Source organism: Salmo salar, unplaced genomic scaffold (genome assembly GCF_965601325.2).
Source record: "Salmo salar unplaced genomic scaffold, fSalSal1 ptg000257l, whole genome shotgun sequence".
Lineage (NCBI taxonomy): Eukaryota > Metazoa > Chordata > Actinopteri > Salmoniformes > Salmonidae > Salmo > Salmo salar.
The window spans coordinates 808280-827500 of NW_027675339.1; the positions used below are offsets into that span (position 1 = coordinate 808280).

The 19221-nt window shown below is 47.2% G+C and overlaps 1 long non-coding RNA gene across 1 annotated transcript in view; it reads left to right on the forward strand.

Moving 5' to 3' along the window:
* Positions 1-19221, forward strand: part of LOC145867298 (uncharacterized) — a 680253-nt gene that overhangs the window by 303549 nt on the left and 357483 nt on the right. The window lies entirely within an intron of this gene.

Consider the following 19221-nt stretch of genomic DNA (forward strand, 5'->3'; position numbering starts at 1 on the left):
CGCAGGTGCCAGGGCAAGGTGAGCATCGAGCGGAAGGGGTGAAGCCAACCCTGCACTCAAGACCACCAGTGCGCCCTTTCGGTCCGGTGTTTCCCGCTAGACGCACTAGCATGGAGGTGCGTGTCTCCAGGCTGGCACGTCCAGTACCAGCCCCACGCATCAGGAGTCTAGTGCGTCAGCCCAGTCTCGCCAGGCGTAAGTCGCCAGAGCTGCCCGCAAGTCAACAGTCACCAGAGCTGCCCGCCAGTCAACAGTCGCCAGAGCTGCCCGCCAGTCAACAGTCACCAGAGCTGCCCGCCAGTCGTACGTCGCCAGAGCTGCCCGCCAGTCGTACGTCGCCAGAGCTGCCCGCCAGTCGTACGTCACCAGAGCTGCCCGCCAGTCGTACGTCACCAGAGCTGCCCGCCAGTCGTACGTCACCAGAGCTGCCCGCCAGTCAGGAGTCACCAGAGCCGCCCGCTAGTCAGGAGCCGCCAGAGCCGCCCGCTAGTCAGAAGCTGCCAGAGTGGCCCGACTGCCCGGAACTGCCAGAGTGGCCCGACTGCCCGGTTCTGCTAGGGTGGCCCGACTGCCCGGTTCTGCCAGGGTGGCCAGACTGCCCGGTTCTGCTAGAGTGGCCAGACTGCCCGGTTCTGCCAGAGTGGCCCGACTGCCCGGTTCTGCCAGAGTGGCCCGACTGCCCGGTTCTGCCAGAGTGGCCCGACTGCCCGGTTCTGCCAGAGTGGCCCGACTGCCCGGTTCTGCCAGAGGTGCCCGCCTGCCCGGATCTGCCAGGGTGCCCTGCCTGCCCTCCGGCCCAGCCCGAGTGGCCCTCCTGTCCTCCGGCCCAGCCCGAGTGGCCCTCCTGTCCTCCGGCCCAGCCCGACTGGCCCTCCTGCCCCCCGGCCCAGCCCGAGTGGCCCGAGTGGCCCCCGGCCCAGCCCGAGTGGCCCTCCTGCCCTCCGGCCCAGCCCGAGTGGCCCTCCTGTCCTCCGGCCCAGCCCGAGTGGTCCTCCTGTCTCCGGCCCAGCCCGAGTGGCCCGCATGTCTTCCGACCCAGCCCGAGTGGTCGGTCTGCCAGGGTCAGCCCGAGTGGCCCGTCTGCCCGGTGCAGCTATCGGCGCCACCAAAGTGGGCGACGCCGAAGGTGGAGCGAGGTCCACGTCCTGCACCTGAGCCACCTCCAGGATAGGTGGGTTGGGGAGGGAGGGTGTAGCACAGTGCCGTCGGTGACAGCAGCCACCCCCCTTCCCTCCCTTATTGTTTAGGGGTTATTGTTTATGGGTTTTTTGTTGGTGTTTTCTGTTGGTAGGTGCATTCCGGGGTCTGCACCTTTAGGGGGGGGGGTACTGTCACGTCCTGACCAGCAGATGGAGCTATTGTTTTAGTTTTGGGGTCAGGACGTGGCAGTTTTGTGTATGGGAATGTTTGTATTGTTGATTGGGACTTCCAATTGAAGGCAGGTGTGTTGAGTTGCCGTTGATTGGAAGTCCTATATAGGTGTGTGTGTTTTTCTTTGGGGTTGTGGGTGGTTGTTCTTGCACTGCGTTTTTGTATGCCTGTAAGACTGTCCCTGTTGTGTTTATTGTTTTTTCAGTGGATGCTTTACTCCTTTTTTAAAAATTAAAATATGAGCATCCATATTCCCGCTGCGCCTTGGTCCTCCTTTCAACAGCACGATGGATTTTGTGACAGTTGGTTTTCTATGGTTTATCTAGTTGTTCTGTTTCTTTGTTAGTCTGTGTGGCTCCCGATCAGGAACAGCTGTATGTCGTTGTTCCTGATTGGGAGTCATATATTAGGAGTGTGTTTTCACCTGGGGTTTGTGGGTTGTTGATTTTGCACTGCTGTATGTAAGTCCAAAAAATGACAAACCGACAGACAGGCTTTCTTGTTTTCCGTGTTCATTTTATTCTAATTAAATAGAAGAATGAGCATTCCCATCTGCGTTTTGTCATCCATTCACCACGACAGCCGTTACAACATGAGACAGGGAGAAGCAATGTAAAATCAATAATGAAATTGTTTCCACAATTAACATGCTTTTTCTTGTTTCAAGTATGTTTTATTATGAAAAGTACAATATATCCATGTATACTTGTTCAACTATGGAGCGTATGTCCACATATAATTGTACAATTTGTTTTTCCAACATAAAAGACAAGAAATGATCACATTGGTATTTTAACAGTGTTATTGTAAGAGTTTAAATGTTTAAACAGAGGATACATCTAAAACAGGATAAAACAAGTGCAGTATGTTGTGAGAATGTTACTTTAACGTCGACTCATAACGTCACACTATAACTTCATGGGAGTCTTGTGGAAAGACTGCATGTTGTTTTGGGTGGATTGAGTGACGTCTTCATCAACATTTTGCAGAATATTCCGGTAATATTTTCACCTCTTGTCGGCTGCAGACATTCATAAGGAGTTCCAGTAGTTTATTTGCCATTTGCAGGTATTAAAAGTAATACATACATTGTAATTCCTTGTTGGATCTCTCTCACATACAGGACAGTACGTACCAGAGGAGGCTGCTGAGGGGAGGACGGCTCATAATAATGTCTGGAACAGAGTGAATGAAATGGAACACATGGAAACCACGTGTTTGATACCATTCCACTTATTCCACTCCAGCCATTACAAGCCTGTCCTCCCTAAATAAGGTCCCACCAACCTCCTGTGGTACAAACACAAACAGTAAAACACATAATAAAATCACACTGTGTGTGTGCGTGTGTCAGAGTGTGTGTCGTTTGTGTGTGTGAATGTGTGTGTGTGTGTGTGTCCAGTGTGTGTGTGTGTGTGTCCAGTGTGTGTGTGTGTGTGTCCAGTGTGTGTGTGTGTGTGTCCAGTGTGTGTGTGTGTGTGTGTGTGTGTGTGTGTCCAGTGTGTGTGTGTGTTCGATGTGTGTGTGTGTGTGTGTTCGATGTGTGTGTGTGTGTGTTCGATGTGTGTGTGTCCAGTGTGTGTGTGTGTGTCCAGTGTGTGTGTGTGTGTCCAGTGTGTGTGTGTGTGTGTGTGTGTGTGTGTGTGTGTGTGTGTTTGTGTGTGTGTCCAGTGTGTGTGTGTGTCAGTGTGTGTGTGTCCAGTGTGTGTGTGTGTGTGTGTGTCAGTGTGTGCGTGTGTGTGTGTGTGTGTGTGTGTGTGTGTGTGTGTGTGTGTGTGTGTGTGTGTGTGTGTGTGTGTGTGTGTGTGTGTGTGTGTGTGTGTGTGTGTGTGTGTGTGTGTGTGTGTGTGTGTGTGGTGTGTGTGTGTGTTTGTGTGTGTGTATTGTCCAGTTATTATTTCAGGGACACTGAAGAGCCAACATAATAAACCCTAAACCCTGGATAGAGGGGCTCAGTGAATGTGGAGGTGAATGTGATCAGGTGGGTCAGTGTGTCAGAGGAGGCTCTATAGAAGGACAGAGTGCCGGCTGACCAGTCCAGATACACTCCTACTCTGTGGGAGCTGGAGGAGGGGACGTCTATGGTAGTGGGATGATTATTATGCCTGGCAGAGTATCTGTTGTCAGAGCAGAACAGACACCAGGACTTGTCATTGAATCCAAGACAACAGTCCTCAAACACTCCTCTCCTGCTGATTCCTTTATATGTCACTCCTATACCAGCCGCTCTCCCACTCCACTCTACCTCCCAGTAACAGCGCCCAGTCAGACCCTCTCTACACAGCACCTGTTCACAGACCTCAAATCTCTCTGGGTGATCAGGATACGGCTGCTCCTCTCTCCTACATGTCACCTTTCTGTTCTCCTCAGACAGAGAGAGGCGTCTGTTTACTGTGTTTAGGTCCAGTGTGAGATCACAGACATCTGATGGATGAAACCAGACACAATATTAGAAATCATCATCATTCACATTAGAATGTTAACTCACTTTTCACTAATTCATTTAATGTAGATGTTTCTAGGTATCAAAAGGAGAAGTTAAGGTAACTTGAGACTTGTTGAGTGATCATATGTTATACTGTATGGTAATATAAAACACACTTATTTACATTAATTACACACACACACACCACACACACACACACACACACACACACACACACACACACACACACACACACACACACTGTCATATCAACTCTTTGTAAACGTTGGTGTCCCTGATTTGTGCTTCTGTAGAACTACAGATGATATTTAATATGACCAAGTCAGTAATGATGGTGGTCTTTGACTTAACTTGAATTAAGACTTATTCTTAGTCATATTCTTCACAGCAGTCAACACTCACATTTTCTAAGTCCAGGTTTCATTCTGTTCTCTCCACCATGTTCCACACTGTAGCGGTAAGCAGAAAAACAGACAGTCATTGAGGGATACACCTGAACTAACACACACACACACACACACACACACACACACACACACACACACACACACACACACACACACACACACACACACACACACACACACACACACACACACACACACACACACACACACACACACACACACACACACACACACTGGACTCACACACACACACACACTGGACTCACACACACACACACTGGACTCACACACACACACACACACTGGACTCACACACACACACACACTGGACTCACACACACACACACACTGGACTCACACACACACACACACTGGACTCACACACACACACACTGGACTCACACACACACACACACTGGACTCACACACACACACACTGGACTCACACACACACACACTGGACTCACACACACACACACACACACACACTGGACTCACACACACTGGACTCACACACACACACACTGGACTCACACACACACACACTGGACTCACACACACACACACACACTGGACTCACACACACACACACACACTGGACTCACACACACACACACACTGGACTCACACACACACACACACTGGACTCACACACACACACACACTGGACTCACACACACACACACACACTGGACTCACACACACACACACACACTGGACTCACACACACACACACACACTGGACTCACACACACACACACACACTGGACTCACACACACACACACACTGGACTCACACACACACACTGGACTCACACACACACACTGGACTCACACACACACACTGGACTCACACACACACACTGGACTCACACACACACACTGGACTCACACACACACACTGGACACAAACACGCACTGGTCAAGCGTTGGTAAGAGCGTTTTCAGTGTTTGTGTCCAGTGTGTGTGTGTGAGTCCAGTGTGTGTGTGTGAGTCCAGTGTGTGTGCGTCCAGTGTGTGTGTGCGTCCAGTGTGTGTGTCCTGTGAGTGAGTGTGTGTGTGTGTGTCCTGTGAGTGTGTGTGTGTGTGTGTGTCCTGTGAGTGTGTGTGTGTGTGTGTGTGTCCTGTGAGTGTGTGTGTGTGTCCTGTGAGTGTGTGTGTGTGTGTGTGTCCTGTGAGTGTGTGTGTCCTGTGTGTGTGTGTCCTGTGTGTGTGTCCGTGTGTCCTGTGTGTGTGTGTCCTGTGTGTGTGTGTGTGTCCTGTGTGTGTGTCCGTGTGTCCTGTGTGTGTGTCCGTGTGTCCTGTGTGTGTGTCCGTGTGTGTGTGTGTTGTGTCCGTGTGTGTGTGTCCTGTGTGTGTGTGTGTGTGTCCTGTGTGTGTGTGTGTGTGTCCTGTGTGTGTGTGTGTGTGTCCTGTGTGTGTGTGTGTGTGTCCTGTGTGTGTGTGTGTGTGTGTGTCCTGTGTGTGTGTGTGTGTGTGTGTGTCCTGTGTGTGTGTGTGTGTCCTGTGTGTGTGTGTGTGTGTGTGTCCTGTGTGTCCTGTGTGTGTGTGTGTGTCCTGTGTGTGTGTGTGTGTGTGTGTCCTGTGTGTGTGTGTGTGTCCTGTGTGTGTGTGTGTGTGTGTGTGTGTGTGTCCTGTGTGTGTGTGTGTGTGTCCTGTGTGTGTCCTGTGTGTCCTGTGTGTGTCCTGTGTGTGTCCTGTGTGTGTGAGTGTGTCCTGTGTGTGTCCTGTGTGTGTCCTGTGTGTGTCCTGTGTGTGTCCTGTGTGTATGTGTGTGTGTCCTGTGTGTGTCCTGTGTGTGTCCTGTGTGTGTGTGTGTGTGTGTGTCCTGTGTGTGTGTGTGTGTGTCCTGTGTGTGTCCTGTGTGTGTCCTGTGTGTGTCCTGTGTGTGTCCTGTGTGTCCTGTGTGTGTCCTGTGTGTGTCCTGTGTGTGTCCTGTGTGTGTCCTGTGTGTGTCCTGTGTGTGTCCTGTGTGTGTCCTGTGTGTGTCCTGTGTGTGTGAGTGTGTCCTGTGTGTGTCCTGTGTGTGTCCTGTGTGTGTGAGTGTGTCCTGTGTGTGTGTGTGTCCTGTGTGTGTGTGTGTCCTGTGTGTGTGTGTGTGTGTGTCCTGTGTGTGTGTGTGTGTCCTGTGTGTGTGTGTGTGTGTCCTGTGTGTGTGTGTGTGTCCTGTGTGTGTGTGTGTGTCCTGTGTGTGTGTGTGTGTGTGTGTCCTGTGTGTGTGTGTGTGTGTCCTGTGTGTGTGTGTGTGTGTGTCCTGTGTGTGTGTGTGTGTGTCCTGTGTGAGTGTGTGTGTGTCCTGTGTGTGTGTGTGTGTGTCCTGTGTGTGTGTGTGTGTGTGTGTCCTGTGTGTGTGTGTGTGTGTCCTGTGTGTGTGTGTGTGTGTCCTGTGTGTGTGTGTGTGTGTCCTGTGTGTGTGTGTGTGTCCTGTGTGTGTGTGTGTGTGTGTGTCCTGTGAGTGTGTGTGTGTGTCCTGTGAGTGTGTGTCCTGTGTGTGTGTGTGTCCTGTGTGTGTGTGTGTCCTGTGTGTGTGTGTGTGTGTGTCCTGTGTGTGTGTGTCCTGTGTGTGTGTGTTTGTGTCCTGTGTGTGTGTGTGTCCTGTGTGTGTGTGTGTGTGTGTCCTGTGTGTGTGTGTGTGTGTGTGTGTGTCCTTTGTGTGTGTGTGTCCTGTGTGTGTGTGTGTGTGTCCTGTGTGTGTGTGTGTGTCCTGTGAGTGTGTGTGTGTGTCCTGTGAGTGTGTGTGTGTGTCCTGTGAGTGTGTGTGTGTGTGTCCTGTGAGTGTGTGTGTGTGTGTCCTGTGAGTGTGTGTGTGTGTCCTGTGTGTGTGTGTGTCCTGTGTGTGTGTGTGTGTCCTGTGTGTGTGTGTGTGTGTGTCCTGTGTGTGTGTGTGTGTGTCCTGTGTGTGTGTGTGTGTGTCCTGTGTGTGTGTGTGTGTGTCCTGTGTGTGTGTGTGTGTGTCCTGTGTGTGTGTGTGTGTGTCCTGTGTGTGTGTGTGTGTGTCCTGTGTGTGTGTGTGTGTGTCCTGTGTGTGTGTGTGTGTCCTGTGTGTGGTGTGTGTGTGTCCTGTGTGTGTGTGTGTGTGTGTCCTGTGTGTGTGTGTGTGTGTCCTGTGTGTGTGTGTGTGTGTGTCCTGTGAGTGTGTGTGTGTGTCCTGTGAGTGTGTGTGTGTGTCCTGTGAGTGTGTGTGTGTGTCCTGTGAGTGTGTGTGTGTGTCCTGTGAGTGTGTGTGTGTGTCCTGTGAGTGTGTGTGTGTGTCCTGTGAGTGTGTGTGTGTGTCCTGTGAGTGTCCTGTGTGTGTGTCCTGTGAGTGTCCTGTGTGTGTGTCCTGTGAGTGTCCTGTGTGTGTGTCCTGTGAGTGTCCTGTGTGTGTGTCCTGTGAGTGTCCTGTGTGTGTGTCCTGTGAGTGTCCTGTGTGTGTGTCCTGTGTGTGTGTGTGTGTGTCCTGTGTGTGTGTGTGTCCTGTGAGTGTGTGTGTGTGTCCTGTGAGTGTGTGTGTGTGTCCTGTGAGTGTGTGTGTGTGTCCTGTGAGTGTGTGTGTGTGTCCTGTGAGTGTGTGTGTGTGTCCTGTGAGTGTGTGTGTGTGTCCTGTGAGTGTCCTGTGTGTGTGTCCTGTGAGTGTCCTGTGTGTGTGTCCTGTGAGTGTCCTGTGTGTGTCCTGTGAGTGTCCTGTGAGTGTCCTGTGTGTGTCCTGTGTGTGTGTGTGTGTCCTGTGTGTGTGTGTGTCCTGTGTGTGTGTGTGAGTGTCCTGTGTGTGTGTGTGAGTGTCCTGTGTGTGTGTGTGTGTGTGTCCTGTGTGTGTGTGTGTGTGTGTCCTGTGTGTGTGTGTGTGTGTGTCCTGTGTGTGTGTGTGTGTGTCCTGTGTGTGTGTGTGTGTGTGTGTCCTGTGTGTGTGTGTGTGTGTGTCCTGTGTGTGTGTGTGTGTGTGTCCTGTGTGTGTGTGTGTGTGTGTCCTGTGTGTGTGTGTGTGTGTCCTGTGTGTGTGTGTGTGTGTCCTGTGTGTGTCCTGTGAGTGTGCGTGTGTGTCCTGTGAGTGTGCGTGTGTGTCCTGTGAGTGTGCGTGTGTGTCCTGTGAGTGTGCGTGTGTGTCCTGTGAGTGTGCGTGTGTGTCCTGTGAGTGTGCGTGTGTGTCCTGTGAGTGTGCGTGTGTGTCCTGTGAGTGTGCGTGTGTGTCCTGTGAGTGTGCGTGTGTGTCCTGTGAGTGTGCGTGTGTGTCCTGTGAGTGTGCGTGTGTGTCCTGTGAGTGTGCGTGTGTGTCCTGTGAGTGTGTGTGTGTGTCCTGTGAGTGTGTGTGTGTGTCCTGTGAGTGTGTGTGTGTGTCCTGTGAGTGTGTGTGTGTGTCCTGTGAGTGTGTGTGTGTGTCCTGTGAGTGTGTGTGTGTGTCCTGTGAGTGTGTGTGTGTGTGTCCTGTGAGTGTGTGTGTGTGTGTGTGTGTGTGTGTCCTGTGAGTGTGTGTGTGTGTGTCCTGTGAGTGTGTGTGTGTGTGTGTGTGTGTGTGTCCTGTGAGTGTGTGTGTCCTGTGAGTGTGTGTGTGTGTCCTGTGAGTGTGTGTGTGTGTCCTGTGAGTGTGTGTGTGTGTGTGTGTGTCCTGTGAGTGTGTGTGTGTGTGTGTCCTGTGAGTGTGTGTGTGTGTGTGTGTCCTGTGAGTGTGTGTGTGTGTGTGTGTCCTGTGAGTGTGTGTGTGTGTGTGTGTGTCCTGTGAGTGTGTGTGTGTGTGTGTCCTGTGAGTGTGTGTGTGTGTGTGTCCTGTGAGTGTGTGTGTGTGTGTGTCCTGTGAGTGTGTGTGTGTGTGTGTCCTGTGAGTGTGTGTGTGTGTGTGTCCTGTGAGTGTGTGTGTCCTGTGAGTGTGTGTGTGTGTGTGTCCTGTGAGTGTGTGTGTCCTGTGAGTGTGTGTGTGTGTGTGTGTCCTGTGAGTGTGTGTGTGTGTGTGTGTCCTGTGAGTGTGTGTGTGTGTGTGTGTCCTGTGAGTGTGTGTGTGAGTGTGTCCTGTGAGTGTGTGTGTGTGTGTGTGTCCTGTGAGTGTGTGTGTGTGTGTGTGTGTCCTGTGAGTGTGTGTGTGTGTGTGTGTGTCCTGTGAGTGTGTGTGTGTGTCCTGTGAGTGTGTGTGTGTGTCCTGTGAGTGTGTGTGTGTGTCCTGTGAGTGTGTGTGTGTGTCCTGTGAGTGTGTGTGTGTGTCCTGTGAGTGTGTGTGTGTGTCCTGTGAGTGTGTGTGTGTGTCCTGTGAGTGTGTGTGTGTGTCCTGTGAGTGTGTGTGTGTGTGTGTGTGTGTGTCCTGTGAGTGTGTGTGTGTGTCCTGTGAGTGTGTGTGTGTGTCCTGTGAGTGTGTGTGTGTGTGTGTGTGTGTGTCCTGTGAGTGTGTGTGTGTGTGTGTGTGTGTGTGTCCTGTGAGTGTGTGTGTGTGTGTGTGTGTGTGTGTCCTGTGAGTGTGTGTGTGTGTGTGTGTCCTGTGAGTGTGTGTGTCCTGTGAGTGTGTGTGTGTGTCCTGTGAGTGTGTGTGTGTGTGTGTGTCCTGTGAGTGTGTGTGTGTGTGTGTGTCCTGTGAGTGTGTGTGTGTGTGTGTCCTGTGAGTGTGTGTGTGTGTGTGTCCTGTGAGTGTGTGTCCTGTGAGTGTGTGTCCTGTGAGTGTGTGTGTGTGTGTCCTGTGAGTGTGTGTGTGTGTGTCCTGTGAGTGTGTGTGTGTGTGTGTGTCCTGTGAGTGTGTGTGTGTGTGTGTCCTGTGAGTGTGTGTGTGAGTGTGTCCTGTGAGTGTGTGTGTGAGTGTGTCCTGTGAGTGTGTGTGTGAGTGTGTCCTGTGAGTGTGTGTGTGAGTGTGTCCTGTGAGTGTGTGTGTGAGTGTGTCCTGTGAGTGTGTGTGTGTGTGTGTGTGTCCTGTGAGTGTGTGTGTGTGTGTCCTGTGAGTGTGTGTGTGTGTGTCCTGTGAGTGTGTGTGTGTGTGTCCTGTGAGTGTGTGTGTGTGTGTCCTGTGAGTGTGTGTGTGTGTGTCCTGTGAGTGTGTGTGTGTGTGTCCTGTGAGTGTGTGTGTGTGTGTCCTGTGAGTGTGTGTGTGTGTGTCCTGTGAGTGTGTGTGTGTGTGTCCTGTGAGTGTGTGTGTGTGTGTCCTGTGAGTGTGTGTGTGTGTGTCCTGTGAGTGTGTGTGTGTGTGTCCTGTGAGTGTGTGTGTGTGTGTGTGTGTGTGTGTCCTGTGAGAGTGTGTGTGTCCTGTGAATGTGTGTGTGTGTCCTGTGAATGTGTGTGTGTGTCCTGTGAATGTGTGTGTGTGTCTCCAGTGTGTCCGTGTCCTGTGTGTGTCCTGTGTGAGTGTCCTGTGTGAGTGTCCTGTGTGAGTGTCCTGTGTGAGTGTGTGAGTGTCCTGTGTGAGTGTCCTGTGTGAGTGTGTGAGTGTCCTGTGTGAGTGTGTGTGTGTGTGTGTGTGTGTGTGTGTGTGTGTGTGTGTGTGTGTGTGTGTGTGTGTTCACTGTGAAACACACACACACAGGACACACACACACAGGACACACACACACAAGACACGGACACACAAGACACGGACACACAAGACACGGACACACAGGACACGGACACACTGGAGACACACACACACTCTCACAGGACACACACACACACACACACACACACACACACAGCATATAGCTTTGTCCAAGTGGTGGTCAGAATGTTTGTCTTAACTAGCCTGAAAAGTCCAACATGTCTGATGTGAACATTGACATAAACCCTCCACATACTTGAGTTTCTCCAGTCTGCAGTGTGGATCCTCCAGTCCAGCAGAGAGCAGTCTGACTCCTGAGTCTCCTGGGTGATTGTAGCTCAGGTCCAGCTCTCTCAGGTGTGAGGGGTTTGACCTCAGAGCTGAGACCAGAGAAGCACAGCCTTCCTCTGTGACTAGACAGCCTGACAGCCTGCAAAGAGTCAAATCATATTAAAATCACACTGATATTCTTTGGTGGTGAAAATAGTGGCAGTATATTTCTTCAACATATTCAGATATATCAGTGTCCTGAAACCTTCCATATCTATTCATAAATTAATGTATCATAATATAAATTACAAATGATCAAAGTTTTGCATGCAGATAGAAACATGTATTTTTATTTGAGGATATTTTCATACATATCTGTTTCACCATTTAGAATAATAAAAGCACTTTATCTATCTAGTCCCCCTATTTAACCTGTTAGGGCTCGGGGGCAGTATTGACAGGGCCGGATAAAAAACATACCCGATTTAATCTGGTTACTACTCTTACCCAGTAACTAGAATATGCATATCATTATTGGCTTTGGATAGAAAACACCCTAAAGTTTCTAAAACTGTTTGAATGGTGTCTGTGAGTATAACAGAACTCCTATGGCAGGCAAAAACCTGAGAAGATTTCATGCAGGAAGTGGCCTGTCTGACAAGGTGTGTTTCATCTTGGCTCTTTTTATTGAAGACTGAGGATCTTTGCTCTAACGTGACACTTCCTACGGCTCCCATAGGCTCTCACAGCCCGGGAAAAAGCTGAACGATATCGAGGCAGCCTCTGGCTGAAACACATTATCGCTTTTGGCAATTGGCCGATCAGAGTACTATGGGCTTAGGCGCGTGTCCGAGTCGACCCCATGCTTTAATTTCTTTCGTCTGTTTACCTAAACGCAGATTACCGGTCGGAATATTATCGCTTTTTTATGAGAAAAATGGCATAAAAATGGATTTTAAACAGCGGTTGACATGCTTCGAAGTACGGTAATGGAACATTTAGAATTTTTTTGTCACGAATTGCGCCATGCTCGTAACCCTTCTTTACCCTTTCGGATAGTGTCTTGAACGCACGAACAAAACGCCGCTGTTTGGATATAACGATGGATTATTTTGAACCAAACCAACATTTGTTATTGAAGTAGAAGTCCTGGGAGTGCATTCTGACGAAGACAGCAAAGGTAATAACATTTTTCTTATAGTAAATCTGACTTTGGTGAGTGCTAAACTTGCTGGGTGTCTAAATAGCTAGCCCTGTGATGCTGGGCTATCTACTCAGAATATTGCAAAATGTGCTTTCACCTAAAAAGCTATTTTATAATCTGACATATCGAGTGCATAGAGGAGTTCTGTATCTATAATTCTTAAAAGAATTGTTATGCTTTTTGTGAATGTTTATCGTGAGTAATTTAGTAAATTCACCGGCAGTGTTCGGTGGGAATGCTAGTCACATGCTAGTCACATGCTAATGTAAAAAGCTGGTTTTTGATATAAATATGAACTTGATTGAACAAAACATGCATGCATTGTATAACATAATGTCCTAGGTTTGTCATCTGATGAAGATCATCAAAGGTTAGTGCTGCATTTAGCTGTGGTTTGGGTTTATGTGACATTATATGCTAGCTTGAAAAATGGGTGTCTGATTATTTCTGGCTGGGTACTCTGCTGACATAATCTAATGTTTTGCTTTCGTTGTAAAGCCTTTTTGAAATCGGACAGTGTGGTTAAATTAACGAGAGTCTTGTCTTTAAAATGGTGTAAAATAGTCATATGTTTGAGAAATTGAAGTTTTTGCATTTTTGAGGTTTTTGAATAACGCGCCACAGGATTACACTGGCTGTTACGTAGGTGGGACGATTTGGTGCCACCTGCCCTAGAGAGGTTAAAGAAGTCATATGTTTCCTGACCAATTCACTCATAGTGTATTAAATTAGTCAAAAGTTTACTATTTGGTTCCATATTCTTTGACTGCATCAAGCCTGTGACTGCCATGATTGAGAAAGATCATGAACAATAATTAGTGAGAAAGTTACAGAGGCTTCAACAAAACCTGCTAACCTCTCACCATTACCAATAACAGAGGATACAACAAAACATGCTAACCTCTCACCATTACCAATAACAGAGGCTACAACAAAACATGCTAACCTCTCACCATTACCAATAACAGAGGCTACAACAAAACATGCTAACCTCTCACCATTACCAATAACAGAGGATACAACAAAACATGCTAACCTCTCACCATTACCAATAACAGAGGATACAACAAAACATGCTAACCTCTCACCCTTACCAATAACAGAGGCTACAACAAAACATGCTAACCTCTCACCATTACCAATAACAGAGGCTACAACAAAACATGCTAACCTCTCACCATTACCAATAACAGAGGCTACAACAAAACAAGCTAACCTCTCACCATTACCAATAACAGAGGCTACAACAAAACAAGCTAACCTCTCACCATTACCAATAACAGAGGCTACAACAAAACATGCTAACCTCTCACCATTACCAATAACAGAGGCTACAACAAAACAAGCTAACCTCTCACCATTACCAATAACAGAGGCTACAACAAAACAAGCTAACCTCTCACCATTACCAATAACAGAGGCTACAGCAAAACATGCTAACCTCTCACCATTACCAATAACAGAGGCTACAACAAAACATGCTAACCTCTCACCATTACCAATAACAGAGGCTACAACAAAACATGCTAACCTCTCACCATTACCAATAACAGATGCTACAACAAAACATGCTAACCTCTCACCATTACCAATAACATAGGCTACAACAAAACATGCTAACCTCTCACCATTACCAATAACAGAGACTACAACAAAACATGCTAACCTCTCACCATTACCATTAACAGAGGCTACAACAAAACATGCTAACCTCTCACCATTACCAATAACAGAGGTTACAACAAAACATGCTAACCTCTCACCATTACCAATAACAGAGGCTACAACAAAACATGCTAACCTCTCACCATTACCAATAACAGAGGCTACAACAAAACATGCTAACCACTCACCATTACCAATAACATAGACTACAACAAAACATGCTAACCTCTCACCATTACCAATAACAGAGGCTACAGCAAAACATGCTAACCTCTCACCATTACCAATAACAGAGGCTACAACAAAACATGCTAACCTCTCTCCATTACCAATAACAGAGGCTACAACAAAACATGCTAACTTCTCACCATTACCAATAACAGAGGCTACAACAAAACATGCTAACCTCTCACCATTACCAATAACAGAGACTACAACAAAACATGCTAACCTCTCACCATTACCAATAACAGAGGATACAACAAAACATGCTAACCTCTCACCATTACCAATAACAGAGGCTACAACAAAACATGCTAACCTCTCACCATTACCAATAACAGAGGCTACAACAAAACATGCTAACCTCTCACCATTACCAATAACAGAGGGGGTTTGATCTTTGTGCCTCCGTTTCTCATTTATCATCATTCACGATTCATTCATGGTTATTCATAATCATGGTAGCATCCACATGAATGTAGAAGTCACTGACAATAGAAGTGAAGTGACTCCAAAATGACAGGACATTATTTACTATTCAGTATCCATTAGGAAAAACATCATCCAAAACACAACCAAGACCACCTGCTAATGAATTCAACAAGTTAGTAGAATCACAAGCCTCACTGCAGGTGTCAGGAATCCCGCTTCCTGAGTCTGTTTCTGCCTGAGCTGACTGTTTTCTGTTTGGAGTCTAAGGGTGCGTTCAGAAACCTATCTGGTTGCCAGGCGACGAAGTTAGGCGGGAGATCTAGTGATTACCCTACACCTGCATCTCATCAACCTTCTGCACACCTGGTCCTGATCATCACCTCTTCATAAGCCCTGAGCTGACATCCATTCCCTGCTGGATCGTTAGCAACGAACAGCCTCATGTTTCCTGAGCTAGTCTTGTTGTTTTGTTCTTGTTACTGGTTACTCCCCCCCCCCCGTTTACTCTGTCTACAGTCATCCTCCCGGAACATTCAACTCCCTTGCCTGGCCGTCGGTGGATACAGTGACGTCATTGAATCCACCCATCTACTCTCATCAACTCACCTCCGCTGCCGCTCCGTCTCCTGGATCACTCAAATTACACATCAAGACTACCAATAAATACTCACCTTCATTTTACTCACCTGGTCTGCTTCTGGGTTCTGTCTTAGAGAAACATGACAGCAGGCATGGAATATGGGACAACATGCTAAACTTATGACTACTTTAATACACTATAAGTAATATGTCCGAATAATTACGACTTTTTCAAATGGGAGAACTACATGCATAAAGTACTTTCATATCTGATAATACTGACCTCAGAGTCTCCAGTTTACAGTGGGGATTCCCTAGTCCAGCAGAGAGCAGCTTCACGCCTGAATCCTTCAGGTCATTGTTACTCAGATCCAACTCTCTCAGGTGTGAGGGGTTTAACCTCAGAGCTGAGACCAGAGAATCACAGCCTTCCTCTGTGACTCCACAGCCTGACAGCCTGACAAAGAGATCATGACTTCAAACACATTGTTAACCTGTTAGGGCTAGGGGGCAGTATTGACACTCCTGGATAAAAAACATACCCGATTTAATCTGGTTACCACTCCTACCCAGTAACTAGAATATGCATATACTTATTGCATATGGATAGAAAACACCCTACATTTTCTAAAACTGTTTGAATGGTGTCTGTGAGTATAACAGAACTCAAATGGCAGGTCAAAACCTGAGAGATTCCTTTACAGGAAGTGGCCTGTCTGACCATTTCTTGAACTTCTTTTCCATCTCTATCATTTACTAAGGATCTCTGCTCTAACGTGACACTTCCCACGTCGTCCATAGGCGCTCAGAGCCCGGGAAAAAACAGAATGTCGTCATTCCAGCCCCAGGCTGAAACACATTATCGCCTTTCTCAAGTGGCCCATCAAGAGACACTAGCTTATGCGCGTGACCCCGACCGCCCCCGCCTTTGGGATTTTTTCCTCTGTTTGCCGAAAAGGAGATTCCCTGTCGGAATATTATCGCTTTTCTACGAGAAAAATGTCGTAAAAATTTATTTTAAACAGCGGTTGACATGCTTCGAAGTACGGTAATGGAATATTTAGAATTTTATTGTCACGAATTGCGCAATGCGCGCGACACTTCTTTAATATTTCGGATAGTGTCTGGAACGCACGAACAAAATGCCGCTATTCGGATATAACGATGGATTATTTTGGACCAAACCAACATTTGTTATTGAAGTAGCAGTCCTGGGTGTGCATTCTGACGAAGACAACAAAAGGTAATCAAACTTTTATAATAGTAAATATGATTATGGTGAGTGCTAAACTTGCCGGGTGTCTAAATAGCGAGCCCGTGATGCCTGGGCTATGTACTTAGAATATTGCAAAATGTGCTTTCACCAAAAAGCTATTTTAAAATCGGACATATCGAGTGCATAGAGGAGGTCTGTATCTATAATTCTTAAAATAATTGTTATGCTTTTTGTGAACGTTTATCGTGAGTAATTTAGTAAAATGTTAGCGAATTCCCCGGAAGTTTGCGGGGGGTATGCTAGTTCTGAACGTCACATGCTAATGTAAAAAGCTGGTTTTTGATATAAATATGAACTTGATTGAACAAAACATGCATGTATTGTATAACATAATGTCCTAGGGTTGTCATCTGATGAAGATCATCAAAGGTGAGTGCTGCATTTAGCTGTCTTCTGGGTTTTGGTGACATTATATGCTGGCTTGAAAAATGGGTGTCTGATTATTTCTGGCTTGGTACTCTGCTGACATAATCTAATGTTTTGCTTTCGTTGTAAAGCCTTTTTGAAATCGGACAGTGTGGTTAGATTAACGAGAGTCTTGTCTTGAAATGGCTGTAAAATAGTCATATGTTTGAGAAATTGAAGTAATAGGATTTTTAAGGTTTTGAAAATCGCGCCACAGGCTGGCGCAAGCGTCCCACCTAGCCCATAGAGGTTAATTTAGTGTAGAAGGACAATGGCAGATGCATTTGGTTAATTCTCCCAAACAACATATATATTCTTCTTCTGTGTCCTAGAATTGTATGGTCATATTGTTATACTAATGTGAAAATCAATGCATTTATTCACACACACACACACACACACACACACACACACACACACACACACACACACACACACACACACACACACACACACACACACACACACACACACACACACACACACACACACACACACACACACACACACACACGACACACACACACTGGACACACAGTCAGCATATAACTTTGTCCAAGTGGTGGTCAGAATGTTTGTATTACCTAGCCTGAAAAGTCAAACATGTCTGATATGAACATTGACATAAACCCTCTACATACTTGAGTTTCTCCAGTCTGCAGTGTGGATCCTCCAGTCCAGCAGAGAGCAGTCTGACTCCTGAGTCTCCTGGGTGATTGTAGCTCAGGTCCAGCTCTCTCAGGTGTGAGGGGTTTGACCTCAGAGCTGAGACCAGAGAAGCACAGCCTTCCTCTGTGACTCCACAGCCTGACAGCCTGCAACGAGATCATCATGACTTCACAAACACACCAGTAGTGTTGAAGGAAAATGGAAGATGCATTTGGTTTATTCTCTCAAACAACATATAGATTCATCTTCCGTCAGCTACAATTGTATGGTCATATTGTTATACTAATGTGAAAATCAATGCATTTATTCAATGTTTTCAATGTAATATTATACACATATTATAATGCATATTTTTCTTTAACCTGAATATTTCTTCCTGATGATTAGTTTTTATATGTCATTTTATGTACTCACAGAAATGCACTGGAGGCTTTGAACACTGGCAGCAGCCTCAGAAGACCTTCCTCTGATCTGGAGTATTTCTTCAGGTCAAACACATCCAGCTCCTTTTCTGAAGTCAGCAATACAAAGACCAGAGCTGACCACTGTGCAGGTGACAGGTTGGGTTTTGAGAGACTTCCTGAGCTCAGGAAGCTTTGGATCTCCTGCACTAGAGAATGGTCATTCAGTTCATTCAGACAGTGGAACAGATTGATGCTCCTCTCTGGAGAGGGATTCTCCCGGATCTTCTCCTTGATGTACTTGACTGTTTTTTCATGGGTCTTTGAGCTGCTTCTTGTCTTTGTCAGTAGATCTCGTAAGTGCTTCTGATTGGACTCCAGTGAGAGTCCCAGAAGGAAGCGGAGGAAAAGGTCCAGGTTTCCCATCTCACTGTGTAAGGCTTTATCCACAGCACTCTTGTAGAAAGAAACTTTAGGCTTGTCTCTGAACATCACAGAAAGGTTCCTGGACGTTGATTGCGGTTCGGCCATTAGATTCTCATTGTTGTTGATGAATGAGAGGAACACATACACAGCAGCCAGAAACTCCTGAATGCTCAGATGAACAAAGCAGTACACCTTGTCTTGGTACAGAACACATTCCTCTTTAAAGATCTGTGTGCACAATCCTGAGTACACTGAGGCTTCATTGACATCAATGCCAGCCTCTTTCAGGTCTTCTTCATAGAAAATCAGATTGCCATTCACAAGCTGTTGAAAAGCCAGTTTTCCCAGTGACAGAATGCTCTCTTTATTCCAGTGTGGACCTGTCTCTTCTTCCCCAAGATACTTTTCATCCTTCTGTTTGGTATGAAACACCACAAGGTGTGTGTACATCTCAGTCAGAGTCTTGGGCATCTCTTCTGTCTTATGTTTCAGCATGTGTTCGAGGACTGTTGCAGAAATCCAACAGAAGACTGGAATGTGGCACATGATGTGGAGGCTCCTTGATCTCTTTATGTGTGAGATGATTCTGCTGGCCAGGTCCTCATCACTGAATCTCTTCCTGAAGTACTTCTCCTTCTGTGGGTCATTGAACCCTCGTACCTCTGTCACCTGGTCAACACACCCTGAAGGGATCTTATTGGCTGCTGCAGGTCGGGTAGTTATCCAGAGGAGAGCAGAGGGAAGCAGATTTCCCTTGATGAGATTTGTCAGCAGAACATCCACTGAGGTTGACTCTGTGACGTCCCAACAGATCTTGTTCTTCTGGAAGTCTAGGGGCAGTCGGCACTCATCCAGACCATCAAAGATGAACACAACTTTGTACTTGTCGTAGTTTGAGATTCTTGATTGTTTGGTTTCCATTGAGAAGTGATTGAGAAGTTCAATGAAAGTGTGTTTGTCCTCTTTCATCAAATTCAGCTCCCGAAAA